The sequence below is a fragment of the Sapajus apella genome, unplaced genomic scaffold (assembly GCF_009761245.1).
Source record: "Sapajus apella isolate SASKATOON/1434 unplaced genomic scaffold, GSC_monkey_1.0 scaffold24, whole genome shotgun sequence".
NCBI lineage: Eukaryota > Metazoa > Chordata > Mammalia > Primates > Cebidae > Sapajus > Sapajus apella.
Genome location: NW_022436964.1, coordinates 2,813,194 through 2,827,159, shown reverse-complemented (window position 1 = coordinate 2,827,159; position 13,966 = coordinate 2,813,194).

Here is a 13,966-nt window from a genome sequence, read left to right as displayed (position 1 = left end):
ATGAGGAGGCTTTGATGTCTATGCTATCAGACAAAGCTGGCTTTTATGTCAACAGAAAGATGATGTGCTTGGCAACCGATCCACAGGCATAATGCAAATATGCCTGCCCTCCTTCTCAATGACCTCTGAAATAACTATGGTATTTGAGCTGAAAAAATAGGAAATGAGAATGTTTTCTTATTTAGCTTCAGGTAGAACCTTGGCTATAGCAATCTCTGAAGCACCATGAAAAATGTATGGTATTTCCGACTGTGTTTTTAGACATACGATACATAAATACAGAGATAGCAATGAAAAAGGTCTCAGTGCTGATATGGCTTAATTCAGGCTATTTTCCTCTCACTCTTAGCTTTCTATACCTAATTTGAGGGTACAGTATTAACATACTATCATCCCAAGGTGGTTTAATTCAGGCTCATTTTCCTTCTCCATCTCAGCTTTCTATACCTGACATGTGGATATGGTATTAACATATCATCCACATAATGAGAGCTTGCCTGGACAGAATAAGAACCTTAACGGTAGATCCCCTGTGTGCTTTTCAGACCTTGGACTTTTGCATACCAGCCTAGAGAATAGAATTAGATTCTATTCAGTAGCTTACATTAGTCATTTTCTCCTCCTGGAATTCATTGCAAAACAATCGCTTCTTCAGGTTTTCCCTCTATCCTGCTGTTTTGTTTAGTAGTATTATTTCACTTCCTCTCCATACTGTAAGCCGTAGGTATAAGGCAGCACATTCATCTATTAATAATTAATTATTAACATTATAAATGTTTTTTCCCTTGGTTTCTCATTCTTTAGTCAGGCTTGAATTTAATGTGATTGAGGTGTAAAGGGAGGCTTAAGCAGGAGCTGCAGACATCTCCACATCACCCAGTGGATGGGCTTTCCTTGCAGGCAGGGAGGCAGGCTTATCCTGGAAGACAAGGGACTCACCTGAACCATCCAGGGGATTATGACCACTGTGTTCACTGTGGCAGCCAGGAGGACTGGAAAGTTAACCCAACACACTCCTATGGCTTCACGATTGCCCAGGAGTGGAGATTGGGAGATAACAACAGGCTTAGCCTCCCTAACCACTTACTTTATAGTTCAGCATATTACAGATGGAGGTATTCCTCCTGACTCTCCAGGCATTCTGGCAAGAAGCCAGGGAAGCTGTGTAAGCAACTGCAGTTTCCCAGAATGTCTCAGAGAGGCTTCCACAGTTGGCCCTTCACAGATCTTGGAGAGATGTACCTATACACTTCACCGCCTGCAGCCAGGTTTAATCAGTAGAAGCCCCCCATCCAAACAGAGTGGGTTCCTCGTCAGAAACAAGCATCACTACAGGCTGGTAAACACAAACAAAGTCCCCCACATGTTCCCTTTCTTTAGAAGAGTAGTGCAAATCCAAGGGTCAGCGAGCAGGAGAATATCACCAAACAAACGGAAGCTGTGTTTGCTCAGCATGAAACACAAGCAGTGCATGCTCAGGGAGGATTTACTGTAGCATGTCCAAAATAAACGGACATGGGTGAGTAGGTGAGGGTGGGGTGGTATTCCTGCTTCAAAGTCTCCTCCACACTGCTCCCGGGGCGAGAGACTGCTTCAGGATTTCTCCCCACAAGAAAGCACTTATGAGCTTGCCATTTGTGGATTCACTGTCTTTATCTGTTTCAAACTGGAAGAGATGACAGCCCTTCTGTTTGTTTTCTGTTGATGTTAAACACATGCATGGGTCTATTACAGCCACATGGGCCTAGTTCAAGATGAGGCAGCAATAGGAATGCAGTTGCTCCTGGTCCAATGCGGAGAGAATGAATTTGCCTATTATTTTGTATATGCATTCGATATTTTTATTTTATTTAAGGTTCTAGTATTTCCAATAGGTCAAACTATACCTACTCTTACCTCTTTTCAGAAGCCAAGAGTTCTCCTTAACAGACTATAACCTAGACTCTAGGAATTCTCTATGACTTCAAAATCAGCTATTATTACTTCAGGAGATAAGATCGAGTCTGCAAGTATTTATTTTCTCAAACCATGATTTGGCTGTGAAAGGCAATGAAATAGGAGAAGAAAGAGTTGGGGGAAGTAAGAATGAAAAAAAAGCAGATGTTGGATTGGTCTTTAATTATTTATATATTTTTAAAGTTTAAACTTCATTTGAACCAGTTGGAATTCTTTGGGCTTTTTGATGGCTGGGTATCATAGTGAACATTGGAAAATCCTCACGTTTTCTAAAAAGAATTTAAATTTAGATATTTTACAGCTCTGCTTCTGGAGTAAGATACAATAAAAACTGAAATGAAGATATTTTAGTTTGCAAAATTTTTACATTTTTTTCTGTGTAAAATAAGATTTTTGTAGGCATTAGAAGTCTCAGATCATTTTTGGAAGTGGGTAGGGGTATAAGATATAAATGGATTAAATTAGCAATATGATGACAACCCAGATTCAGAAGTTCCTAGAAAGCTTGCACAGATAACATTACCTTAGAACTTTTCCCTTAGAGATAAACAATTTTGTGAGAGAACATGAAACTGTAGCAGACATATTCCATCAGGTGGAGGACAACTGGCTCCTGGCTTATAAATACTCAAGTGGAAAGTCATTTGATAAACCCAACTCTAGAGACTTGAATATGCCTGAAGTTTCCAGGAACAGATGTCAAAACAGCACAGGCTTCCAGAGACAAGGAATCTCAGATTGGCCCTTTATACTACTGACCTCCCACTGCACTGAGAAGGATAGTCCATCTTAAAGAGCATCAAGAGTTACCATATTCTGCAAGTTATTTCTCTGAACTCCCCTGCTTGCCAGATGGCATTTTCTTTCCCATGGTGATTCAACTGTATGATGACCAGGTACCCAGATTTACTACGGAGGTCTGTACACAATTGAGAACAACCTTATGTAGAAGCAGTATGTGTCCCAAAAGATAACTTCAGCGTCTTATGACAAAAAAAAAAAAAAGACAACTTTTGCTATGAAAATTTTCACTTAACAGAGCAACATGGATTAATGTTCATTTGCTTGTTTGCTTTGCATTGCACATTTTTCAAGACTTGGGATTATAATCACCCATTTTCCACCAATAAATACTATAGCGATAGATACACAATGAAAACCAATCATCCTACAAAATTAAGTGTGTTAAGTTGAACATATACAAACAATTGTTGTTTTTTGTTTAATAGATCCTATAATGAAATGGGTAAACTTATAAAATCTTTTTCTTTTCTGTGATGAGATATGTCTCCAAAAGGAAAAATATACATGTATTAGATTCGGAGCCTGTATTAGTTTGTTTTTACACTGCTGTTAAAGACATACCTGAGACTGAGTAATTTATAAAGAAAATGAGGTTTAACGGACTCACAGTCCCACTTGGCTGGAAAGGCCTCACAATCATGGTGGAAGACACAAGGTATGTCTTACATCGCAGCAGGCAAGAGAGAATGAGAACCAAGTGCAAGGAAGTTCCCAAGATGAGATTTGGGTGGGGACACAGACAAATCATATCAGAGTCTATACTTACATTTATATATAGATTCCAAATCTAATTTTGAAATAAACAAAAATATAAATAATTGTTAATTTTTTTAAATGAAGTTAAAATATAATTTTATGAACAAATTGTCTTTGGATTATTAAATGTTGCATGTTTTTAATGAGAGCGTGAACTAATACATGAGTAAAACCACACATTTTAAAGCTGTGATCATCTAAGGCTTTGCTAAGGGAATTCCAGTTGATAACATGAGCCATCCTCTTAATTAATAGCCACTTGAGATGTACTAATGAAAAACTAATGTGTATTAATTCATTCAATACACATGAGAGTCTAGTTATACATCAGGTGTTGTAAAGGAGCTTGTAAAGGAGTTTAGTGGAGAAAGTATGTATGTAAACAATAATTATATGTAAGGCAAACTCTTCAATTAAAGAGGCCTGTATGAGATATTATAAGCAAGAAAAGAGAATCAGGGAAGGCTTCACAGAGGAGGTGTTCTCTGAGTTCAGGTTTAAGGTACAAGTAAATCTTAACCCCCACCCCAAAACTGTACAAAATGCCAAGCCCATAACATTAGCAGGTACACTGCAGGAGCTCAATGATTGTAAGTTTTCTTATTCCCTCTCTAATATTCTTTTAAGTTGTGGGTTGTTATTTTTTGTTTTTGTTTTTGTTTTTGTTTTTTAATTATACTTTAAGTTCTGGGGGACATATGCAGGTTGTGCAGGATTGTTACATGGTGGTTTGCTGCATCCATCCCCCTGTCACCTATATTAGGTATTTCTCCTAATATTATCCCTCCTCAATCCCCCCACTCCCTGCTATCCCTCCCCTAACCCCCAACCCTCCAACAGTCCCCAATGTGTGATGTTCCCCTCCCTGCGTTCATGCGCTCTCATTGTTCAACATCCACTTATGAGTGAAAACATGCAGTATTTGGTTTTCTGTTCTTGTGTCAGTTTGTTGAGAATGATGGTTTCCAGCTTTATCCATGCCCTGCAAAGAACATGAACTCATCTTTTTTATGGTTGCATAGTATTCCATTGCTGTATATGTGCCACATTTTCTTTGTCCAGTCTATCATTGATGGGTATTAGAGTTGGTCAAAAGTCTTTGCTATTGTAAACAGTGCCACAATGAACATACGTGTGCATGTATCTTTATAACAGGATGATTTATAATCCTTTGGGTATATGCCCAGTAATGGAATTGCTGGGTCAAAGGGTTGTTATTGTTAAAACATCTCTAAATTTTTCAAACTTTAACCTTGGCAGTCACATTCAATAACTAAAATTTTCCTGTTTAACTGATACCAAGACACAATTATATTAAACATTAAATCTTGGTTGCCTTAAAAAATATATATACAGTCTACAAAGATGATTGTGATCCCAGCCTCTTCATTGTATACTTTATATACACCTCATATAAAGTAGTCTGAGACATGAGTAAACATAAGTCTGTACCAGGGATAATGATAAGACAATAAAGAAATTTCAAGCTTTGCAAATAGTCAGTAGAAAGAACTCTGTATGTTTAGCCTAAATAAAAAGGAAAACATTGCTTCTTATAATTCAAAATCTTCATGTGGTAGACACATTTGACTTATCTTGAATGTTTCCAAGTAATACATTCAAGACTAGAAGTCATAGGGTGATAAAATGTGGCTCAATTTAGGGAAGAACTTTCTAATGCTCAAACACTCCTCATCAAGCTTAGAGCAAACAATCTGATAGGGACTTACTGAGATATATTCAAATATTACATAATTGGCTGGATGGATACAGAGAAAAGTCCATTGCATATTCTGACATCCTAAGACATCTAATAGATGCTAGATTTGTTTTTTTTGTTTGTTTGTTTTGTTTTAATTTAGCCATTTTTTTCCAGTCTTACAAATGATACATGGAAAAATCAGGAAAGTCATTCTGTGAAATTTTTGCACCTCAAATTGTGTATATAATATCCCATTATTCATATACAAATAGAAACATGTTGGTGACTAATATTCACTTCTTAATATTTGTATGGTAAATGAAGGCAAAAAATATTCTTGATATTAATTCACAGCCTTTGTAGATACTGCTGTCAGTTTGAAATAGAATCAGGGCCTTGTAAAGATCAGAAGGCAATGTCCTACAGTGAGAAAATTGATACCATGAAACAGCAATTCGCTTTGAAGTTCAGAGAAGAGGCCCACTGAGGAAATTTAAATACACAAAAGCCAAGATTTGGCAACTATGGGAAAAAACTGTCAGCATCTGAAACCATTTCAAGCAAAAGTCTAATTTCTAGCAATGGTAAATTGTTAAGACTTGACTGATGAGGACCAATGAAGCTGTGCTTTCCTCCCCCAAATCGCATGTCTTAACTCTCACAGCAACCTCTTAGTAGGGTCAGAGAACCCAAGAAGCCAAAGGGCATTTGTTTACGCATCTGTGGAGTTCACAGCACATGTTATCCTTGGACACTACCCAATGGCCTGGTATGGACCGAATCTGCTGGGCTTAGTTTCATGGAGATAATCAAACACTAACAGCAACTGAAAGTAAAGTTCACAAACACATTTTTATAAAGGAGTCTGTGAGTCTGAGATTACACTTATAAAATCATCTGTACAAACACTCCTGGGACCACCCCTTCCCCCAGCCAAGTCATATGTCTATATATACACACAAGTCTTTTGAATTTTTATTTATATAATATAAATTAATCATTCTAAAGTGAACAATTCAGTGGCATTTAGTACCCTCACAATGTTGAGCAACCACTGCGTTTATTTAGCTACAAAAGATTTTCATCACACCAAAAGAAAACCTTGTACACATAAGCAATCACTCTTCTCCCTGCCTTCCCCAACCCCTAGCAACCACCAAGCTGCTTTCTAGGGATTTACCTATTTTTGATATTTTATATAAATGAAATACAATTAGAGAAGTGGTATTCTTTCACTTAGACAATTTTTTAAAGATTAAAAAGTAGCTCATATATATTTTTACTATGCTTTACTTTGGGGTCCAAAGTGCCTTATTATGGATGTTAAAAGCAACACTGTCTGTACAGCTCTCCAGAAAGTATCGTTACTCCCTTCTTATACTTTGATCATTGCAGCTATTTTACAAAGCAGGCAGGGACAACCTTATTATCACCATTTTACAGGTGAGAATATTGACATAAAGTGAGGTGCTCCAGCACCTCCACAGCAAAATTATGCAGTGCTTTCCGGTCCTCTTGTTCCACTGTCTCTTCTGCAGCACCACACAGGTTCCTATCTGAGCTCTTATTAATACATCTAGCCAAGCCTTCTCACACTCAGAAGGTACTCACACTCAGAAGGTATTCTAATATCCCCTAGGATCTGTATTGTTCTTAAATTTCAAGAGCATATTTTAAATGAACAAAAAGAAATAAAAATAGCTTTTGGATGTATCATTACTATTTCCACTTAATAGAGAGCTGTTTTGACATATAACATTTACATATGACTGGAAGTAAATTGTGCACACAAGACCAAATGCACACTATTCCAAGTCCAGATGTCCTCTTGGAGTCAGTTGGAAGCCAGCTCAGTTACCAAGTCTTCTTTGTAAAATAGCTGCACTATTCCAAGTTCAGCTCTTGCGTGGAGTCTGGAGCTTGGCTTTTCTATCTGTACAGTAAGAAAGTTGGACAGAAATGACCCCTAAGTTCTCTTCCAGATCAGTATTTTACAATGCTTAGCTAAGCACCAGCTCACACTCTCAACACTGAGCTCATGTACTCTATCCACACAAGGCAAATACAACTATTTGAAAGATGAGTCAATCAAAAACTTTCTTTCATTATCAATGCCAATAGCCATTTCATTTTGCTGAAAATTTTCAAGAGATCGTGAATGTTCTTTATCAAATTAACTGTCCCATGTAGATTTTATTGACTAAATGTTTTGTGTGTAAATAGACAATGTATAAAAAGGCCCCAGTAATTTGGTGATGGCAACATTCTGCCTTTCTGGTATAAAGCAACATTTCAGACAAGGCGCTTATTCCATGGTGGAGTTGTTCATATTCATCACTCTTAAATTGTACACAGTCAAATTAGAAGGACTGCCAAACAGCATTTTTAGCATGTTCATAGACATGTGTTTCCAACTTGGTGCTTAAGCCCAATCATTAACTTGCCATCAACCAAAAATTAATATCTGAATCTTGTTATGTCCCCTCTATAGATTTTCCTGGGTTAGGTTTTATTTTTAGCAGTGGCTTCAGCAATTTGCCCAGGATAGGGGAGTAGTCAGATTTAGCAGGGCTAGACTGCCATCTAGAGACCAGAATTTGAGTTCCAACATCTTGCTCCTCAGTGAGCTTGCTCTTTAACAAAAGCAGCAAACTGCCAAATGAAGCTTGGGTTTTCTTGGCCAAGATGGGAGATGTCCCCTGAATCTTGAGATCATCAAGAGCAAGGAGCGTGTGGTGACCCAGCTCTGAAAGCCCTCCAGTCACTGAAGGTTAGGTGGGAACTTAATGACAATGAGTAGATAGAACCCTGCCCCCTGGCTCAGGAGTGAATTCTTAAACCTAGTCTTATAAGCAGAGCCCTTTGCTGGAAGGGGAAACTGCACTCCATGCCAGTTAGAATTTTCACCCAGAAAGGAAGGAGTTCCTCTGTAGGGCAGAGAAGGCTAAAAATGTCTTTCATTTTATGTGAGAATCCAGTATCCACATTTCTCATGAAACTAAAATCTGCCTTTCATTTTTCTGCTTGAGCCTAATTTAAGTTTATATATCCTGGTCCCATTTGATACCATCTTCTGTTTTTTGTGCCTATAGTTTAAAAGGACCAGTGGTCCCTACATTTTTGAAATTTGGATGTGAAGATATTGTTTCTAGTGTTTCCATTGAAGGTACATGGTTGGAAATCTCTCTCCCTTTCTTTTTTCTCAAAACTCTCCTTCAGGGACCCATGCTAAGCCCATCTGTTCCACCAGACAGTCCTTTGATGGATGTGAAAAGGCTGGCTGGAGAGGTGCAGAGCTGAGACTGAGGTGGCTGAGATTTATTAACTTCATGTCCATTTGCTAACTGTGTCCATTAAGTTACACTACGGGAATGTTTTAGAAATCAAAAATAGCAACTATTATAGTTAACCTCAAAATCGTAGGCCACAAGAGATCCCAATTTGCTGATAATTAAATAGTTGACTCTGTCCAACAGAATGTCATCCAGGAGTTTTTCAGCTAATGATGAGAGTAACCAAGAAAAAAAAAAAAAAAAAAAAAAAAACGGGAAGAAAACAAAAGGTAGACTATCTTGAAAGATTTTTATAAATAAAGGATAAAGTGTACCATATGCATCCAAAGTTCCAGTGATATCATATCTGGCTAAACCTTACATCTTAGGAACTTTTAAAGCCAAGAATTGCTTTGGATGCAAGTATTAAATAAGTTTTGGAAAACAGGCACTTCCATATAGTATGGTAGAAGAAGCTTGACTTTTAGAGTTCAGGCACCTGAGCTTCGGGTCTCTGCTCTGTCACTCATAAGAGAGCCTGGATAAGTTTCAATTTCCTCATCTATAGAAGTTGGGGAAATTGACTTGAAGTCAATATGAGAATTAAACAGAATAACCTCTTTGAAAGTGCCTCACACATAGTTGGTGCTTAACAAATGCTCACATCATTCCTTTCCTTTACTCTGCAGCTGGACACAAGGGTGTTAATAATATTTGTTCTTATAATTTTGCTTCATCCCTAGAATGCTAAATCTTCTAGAGCAAAGCTTCTCAAGCTTGAATGTTCATATGAGTCACCGGCAGATCTTGTTAAAATGCAGATCTAGTAGGTCTGAGATGTGTGTTGGAATTCTACATCTCCAACAAGCTTCCAAAGGATGCTGTTGGTTTGGGGACTACATTTGGACTAGCGAGGCTCTAAATCAAGGGTTGGCAAATTACTACCTGTGGGTGAACCTCCTGTGTCTGTAAATAAAGTTTTATTGGAACACAGCCACACCTATTCAGTAACATATTACTTCCAGCTACTTTCCTGCTACAACAATGGGATTTATTATCTGGTTTCTACCCCTTCTTGACCCCTGCTCTAAACCATTCTATTTTTTCATCCAGACATGTAAACTAAGTTAATCATTTGCAGAAGCACTTGGAGGGCTGAGGGAGGAAAGAGAGGAGAAGATTAAGAGGGAGGGGTTGCTACCTGTATTAGTTTCCTGTTGCTACTGTTCTAAATTGTCACAAACTTAGTGGCTTAAAACATCACATATTTATTACAATACAGCCCTATATATTAAGCTATCAGCAATACTGCATTCCTTCCAGAGATTCAAGGGGAAAATCTACTTCCTTGCCTTTTCCAGCTCCTAGAGGCTGCCTGCATTGCTTGGCTCATGGTCTTTTCCTCTATCTTTAAAGACAGCAGGATAGCATCTCTCTAACTCTTAATCTGTTGTCCTATCTCTCTCTGACCACAGCTGGAAAAAATACCTTCAAGGACTCATGATTAAATTAGACCCAGCTAGATAATCCAGGAAAATCTCCTTATCTCAAGATTCTTAATCACCTTTTTTTTTTCCCTTTGGGGATTCTGCCTACCACACTACCTCAAAGCATATTCTTCAAAACAATTTTCCAATCATTTCTCTATTGTAACATGTTGACACGGCGGCTTTATGATGAAAATATGTTAGATGAAGTCCTATGATGCAAAGACCATGAAACATGTAGAGAAGGTAGCCAAAGGTTTAGCTTTCTGTACTTCTCTTGACTAAACAAGGGTACAGGATTACTCTCCAAGGAGTACACCTGTGCAAGTAGACACTGCATAACTCTGGGAGTGGCCTGAAGTTGCTTAGGGCACAAACTTCAAAACCGTAGATGGAAGCTCTGTCCTTCCCATCCCAGCTGCCTGATCCTGAGATCAGAATTTGCCTACCCCTCTAGCTATTAATCATGATTAAGTTAAATTCTTTAGAAATATTCTTGTTAACTCACACTGTATATAAAATAATTTGATCACTTTAATCATACTGTAAAAAAATCAACCTGCAAAAAAAAAAAACAGTAAGAAAACATATATTACTAGCTATGGAATGAGACTACTTGAGTAGCAAGAAGCTTGAAAATATACTCCAGTCTCCCAGTCTTGGGCTTGTACACAGTGTCCTTAATACAATAAGATCAAGCAACCCAGAAATCAAGACACCAAGAGGGAGAGAAAATGTTTACCTGTGGTACTGGGGCAAGAAAGCAGGGAATAGGAATAAAGAGAAGAGGAAGGTGCCTTCACAAAAATACTTCTCAGTTGCACCTGTAGCCTAACAAGAAAGCCTTCAAATATGAATCCCTGGCAACTGCCTTCTAGGCTGTTGTGTTTAATCCATCACATTTTGAGTATGCCATGGTACTTCATTAAAAAAACAGCTTACTGCATAAGCTGTTGTGACTCTCCTAAGCTCATTCTCTTCAACAATGCCAGAAATATAGTAGCAGGTAAGCGACCAAGAAAATATATGCGACCCAGCCATTGTATAAGATTTCATTTTGCTAAAGGTCAAGATAAATTATCATGAAATCCTAGGATATACTGTTACATGGTTCCTGGGAACAAAAGGTTTCCTTTCAGAAGAGCTTCTCAGAAGCAAAGTGTGCTGTGTTTCAATCCTCAGCTAACTTTTAGTTAATGACTCTTGCCTTTTCTCCTACCAGCTCTGCTTATTAAAAGGAGAATGCAATCTGGAGTGTGTGCTGTCAGAATGAACAGCAGGGTCAGTCACTAATCCCAAATTGTATGCCCCAGGATGCCTGCTATAGAATAGGGAAATGCTTACATTTGATTAACCTTCCAGGTAGAGAAATGGAGGCAGCTAGGGGTCTGCAGCTACATGACATGGTATAATAGTCATTTTAAAATATGGTATTCCTGGGGAGATGCAAGAAAAGTCACAGCATGAGGTGCTGACTTAGTATAGTGAATGAAGATTGTCTACACAATAGCAAGCAAGCCTTTGGGGAAGAACATCACCAACCTGGGCATTCATTTTCTTCAAAATATTTGTAACAATATGATAATCCCTTACATCTATATGGTGCTTTATGGAGAGCATAATGCTTCAAGGGCATCACCCCATTTGATCTTCACCACTGTCCTTTGTGTCAAAGGGTTAGAATCCGGGAGTGCATTTCCCATTAAAAAAAAGAAAATCATGATTAGCTGTCAATGCACTTTTTTCTTTCCAAGGCCTTTTCTTTAACAACCTCTTTAGGTATAAACAATGAAGAGCGGAGAAACATCACTGGATAGGGAACGGAGGAGTTGGGGTAGTTAGAGAGTAGACAAAACCATACAATGTTTGGAAAGACACCTCCTGAAACCGTTTCTCTCAAGCAGGAATGCTCATGAGTCAAAGGTCACTTTTATTTCTGAGGCACCAGGAACAATAAGAATAAAAGACTTTACATGTTGTCTTTCTTACTAGACAATGAGTTCCAGGCTGGCAGAGGTGAAGTGAAATACCTAGTGCTTTTGTAGATACTCAAATAACGTTTGCTGTCCAAATGGATGAATGGAATAAAAAAGCAAGAAGATCATCATAAAATAATCAAAACACAGTGACTCCATTGCCAGGTTTGATAAAAAACGTGAGAAGACTTGTGAAATACATATTTACAGTCGTATCTTTTAAATACAATTGCTCTGATTTTCTAACCTGAGTTGTTATCATTAGTTTAATGCCATAATTTTACTACAAACCTGCTGTGGATAACTTAAGTAATGCATATTTTGATAATTTTTTACTTCAGCCAGCTGTGCCTGGTTTATAGAATAGAATGTCTTCATTCTGACAAAAATCTGATGACAGAAATAGGACCTTAAAATTTGCCTACAGTTTCCTCTCCTCCCTCATATCCCTGTTATTGAGCCCATATCCTAATTCCTATTCTACTTTAGAGTGAAAGAGCATTTTGGGTCTTCTTCCACCACGGGCCTATTCCACCAATAAGCCTCTGAATTCTGGCTAACACTTACTTACCAGTAGTCCCTTAAACTTGTGACAACAGATGAAAATCTACTCTTTTGCACCTTGTTTACTCAGATCAGGGCACACACTGTTATAAAGCCACCTTTGGCTGGAGAAGAATTAAAAATCTGCCTTATCAGTACTAGATTCAATTTTCCAAGTCTAATTAAAAAAAAGAAAAAAAAAAGAAAAAAGGCTGTCATTGCAAACCAAACCTTCATGCAAAAACCCAGCAAGAATCAGCCTTTTTTTTTTTAAAGGAGTTTCAAATTCTTCTCTGTGACAACCATGGTTTAATAAATATGCCAAAGTAGACATTGTTCTAGAGAGAAAGCAATAGTGATAAGAAGTAATAGCAGGTACTTTTGCTTGAGTTGAGGTTGTAATTTCAAATAGAAGTACAGCATAAATTCTTTGGAAAGGAAAACTTGCTGGAATGTTAACTTGTTAGTCACCAAAAGATACTTGTGGACACCCGTCTTTGATCTCTAATTTTGTGTACAGCTATTTGTTAGCCTGATAACAGTGTATTTTATGCTCTTCTCCATTAGCCAGTGCTATAGTTTTATGAGGAATATAGAGAAAGTGGAGGAGGATATCAGCCTCCTTAGGAGTGTTATAATATTTTGTTGTTGTTGAATTTTGTTGATTTTCAGAGGAATTTGACAACCACCTTTGTTCAGGGGAAAAAGGAAGGGAAATGTTTTATTACTGGCCAACTCCAAAATGTCGTAGTTGGCTATATTCTAACCATTTCTTAATTTTGAAAGAGATGATAAAAAGGAGTCTTAGTTATCTAAGTAACTATGACTTCTTTCTCAAAAGAAGGAAAAGAAAGGGGAAAAATAAGCACGTGGAAGAGTATTATTCCTTTCCTTTTTTACAAAAGAGCCTTGAAATATGTTTTAAAATATTTTATGAGGTCACACTAAAAAAAAGAGTAATTGGAAGAAAAATTCTGCTTGTCTAAGCGAAGAGCACATTTGTAGCAGTAGGGTAAATGTTTTATCGATTGAGAAGCTGGGAAACTCAAGTCATTACTCACCATGGGCTAAGGAATAATTGCTAATGCTCTGGCGGAAAGATTAAAAACAGTTTCTGGAAGTATTTCTTACAATGATCAATGGTGTATCATCCCAGGCCATTGGATCTTCAATAACATTTTTCCCTTTTGGGATACAATCAATTTTTATAATATGATTCATTTGCCAGTGGGTATGCTTTCTTTATACGATGAAAAGGCACTTTTGCATCTTATATTGTTGAAAAGTAATCTTAGACAGCCAAATATCAGGCTGTGGTATAGAAAACTCACCTGAATTCATCTCTATTTGAAATGGGTTTGGGAAGTAATCTAGGGTGGAGGTTGTTTGGAGGCAGGGGGATGGCAGTGGGCAGTTGCTAGCTTCTTTGTTATTGCTTTATTAACCCTTTAAGAACACTTTTAGCACACT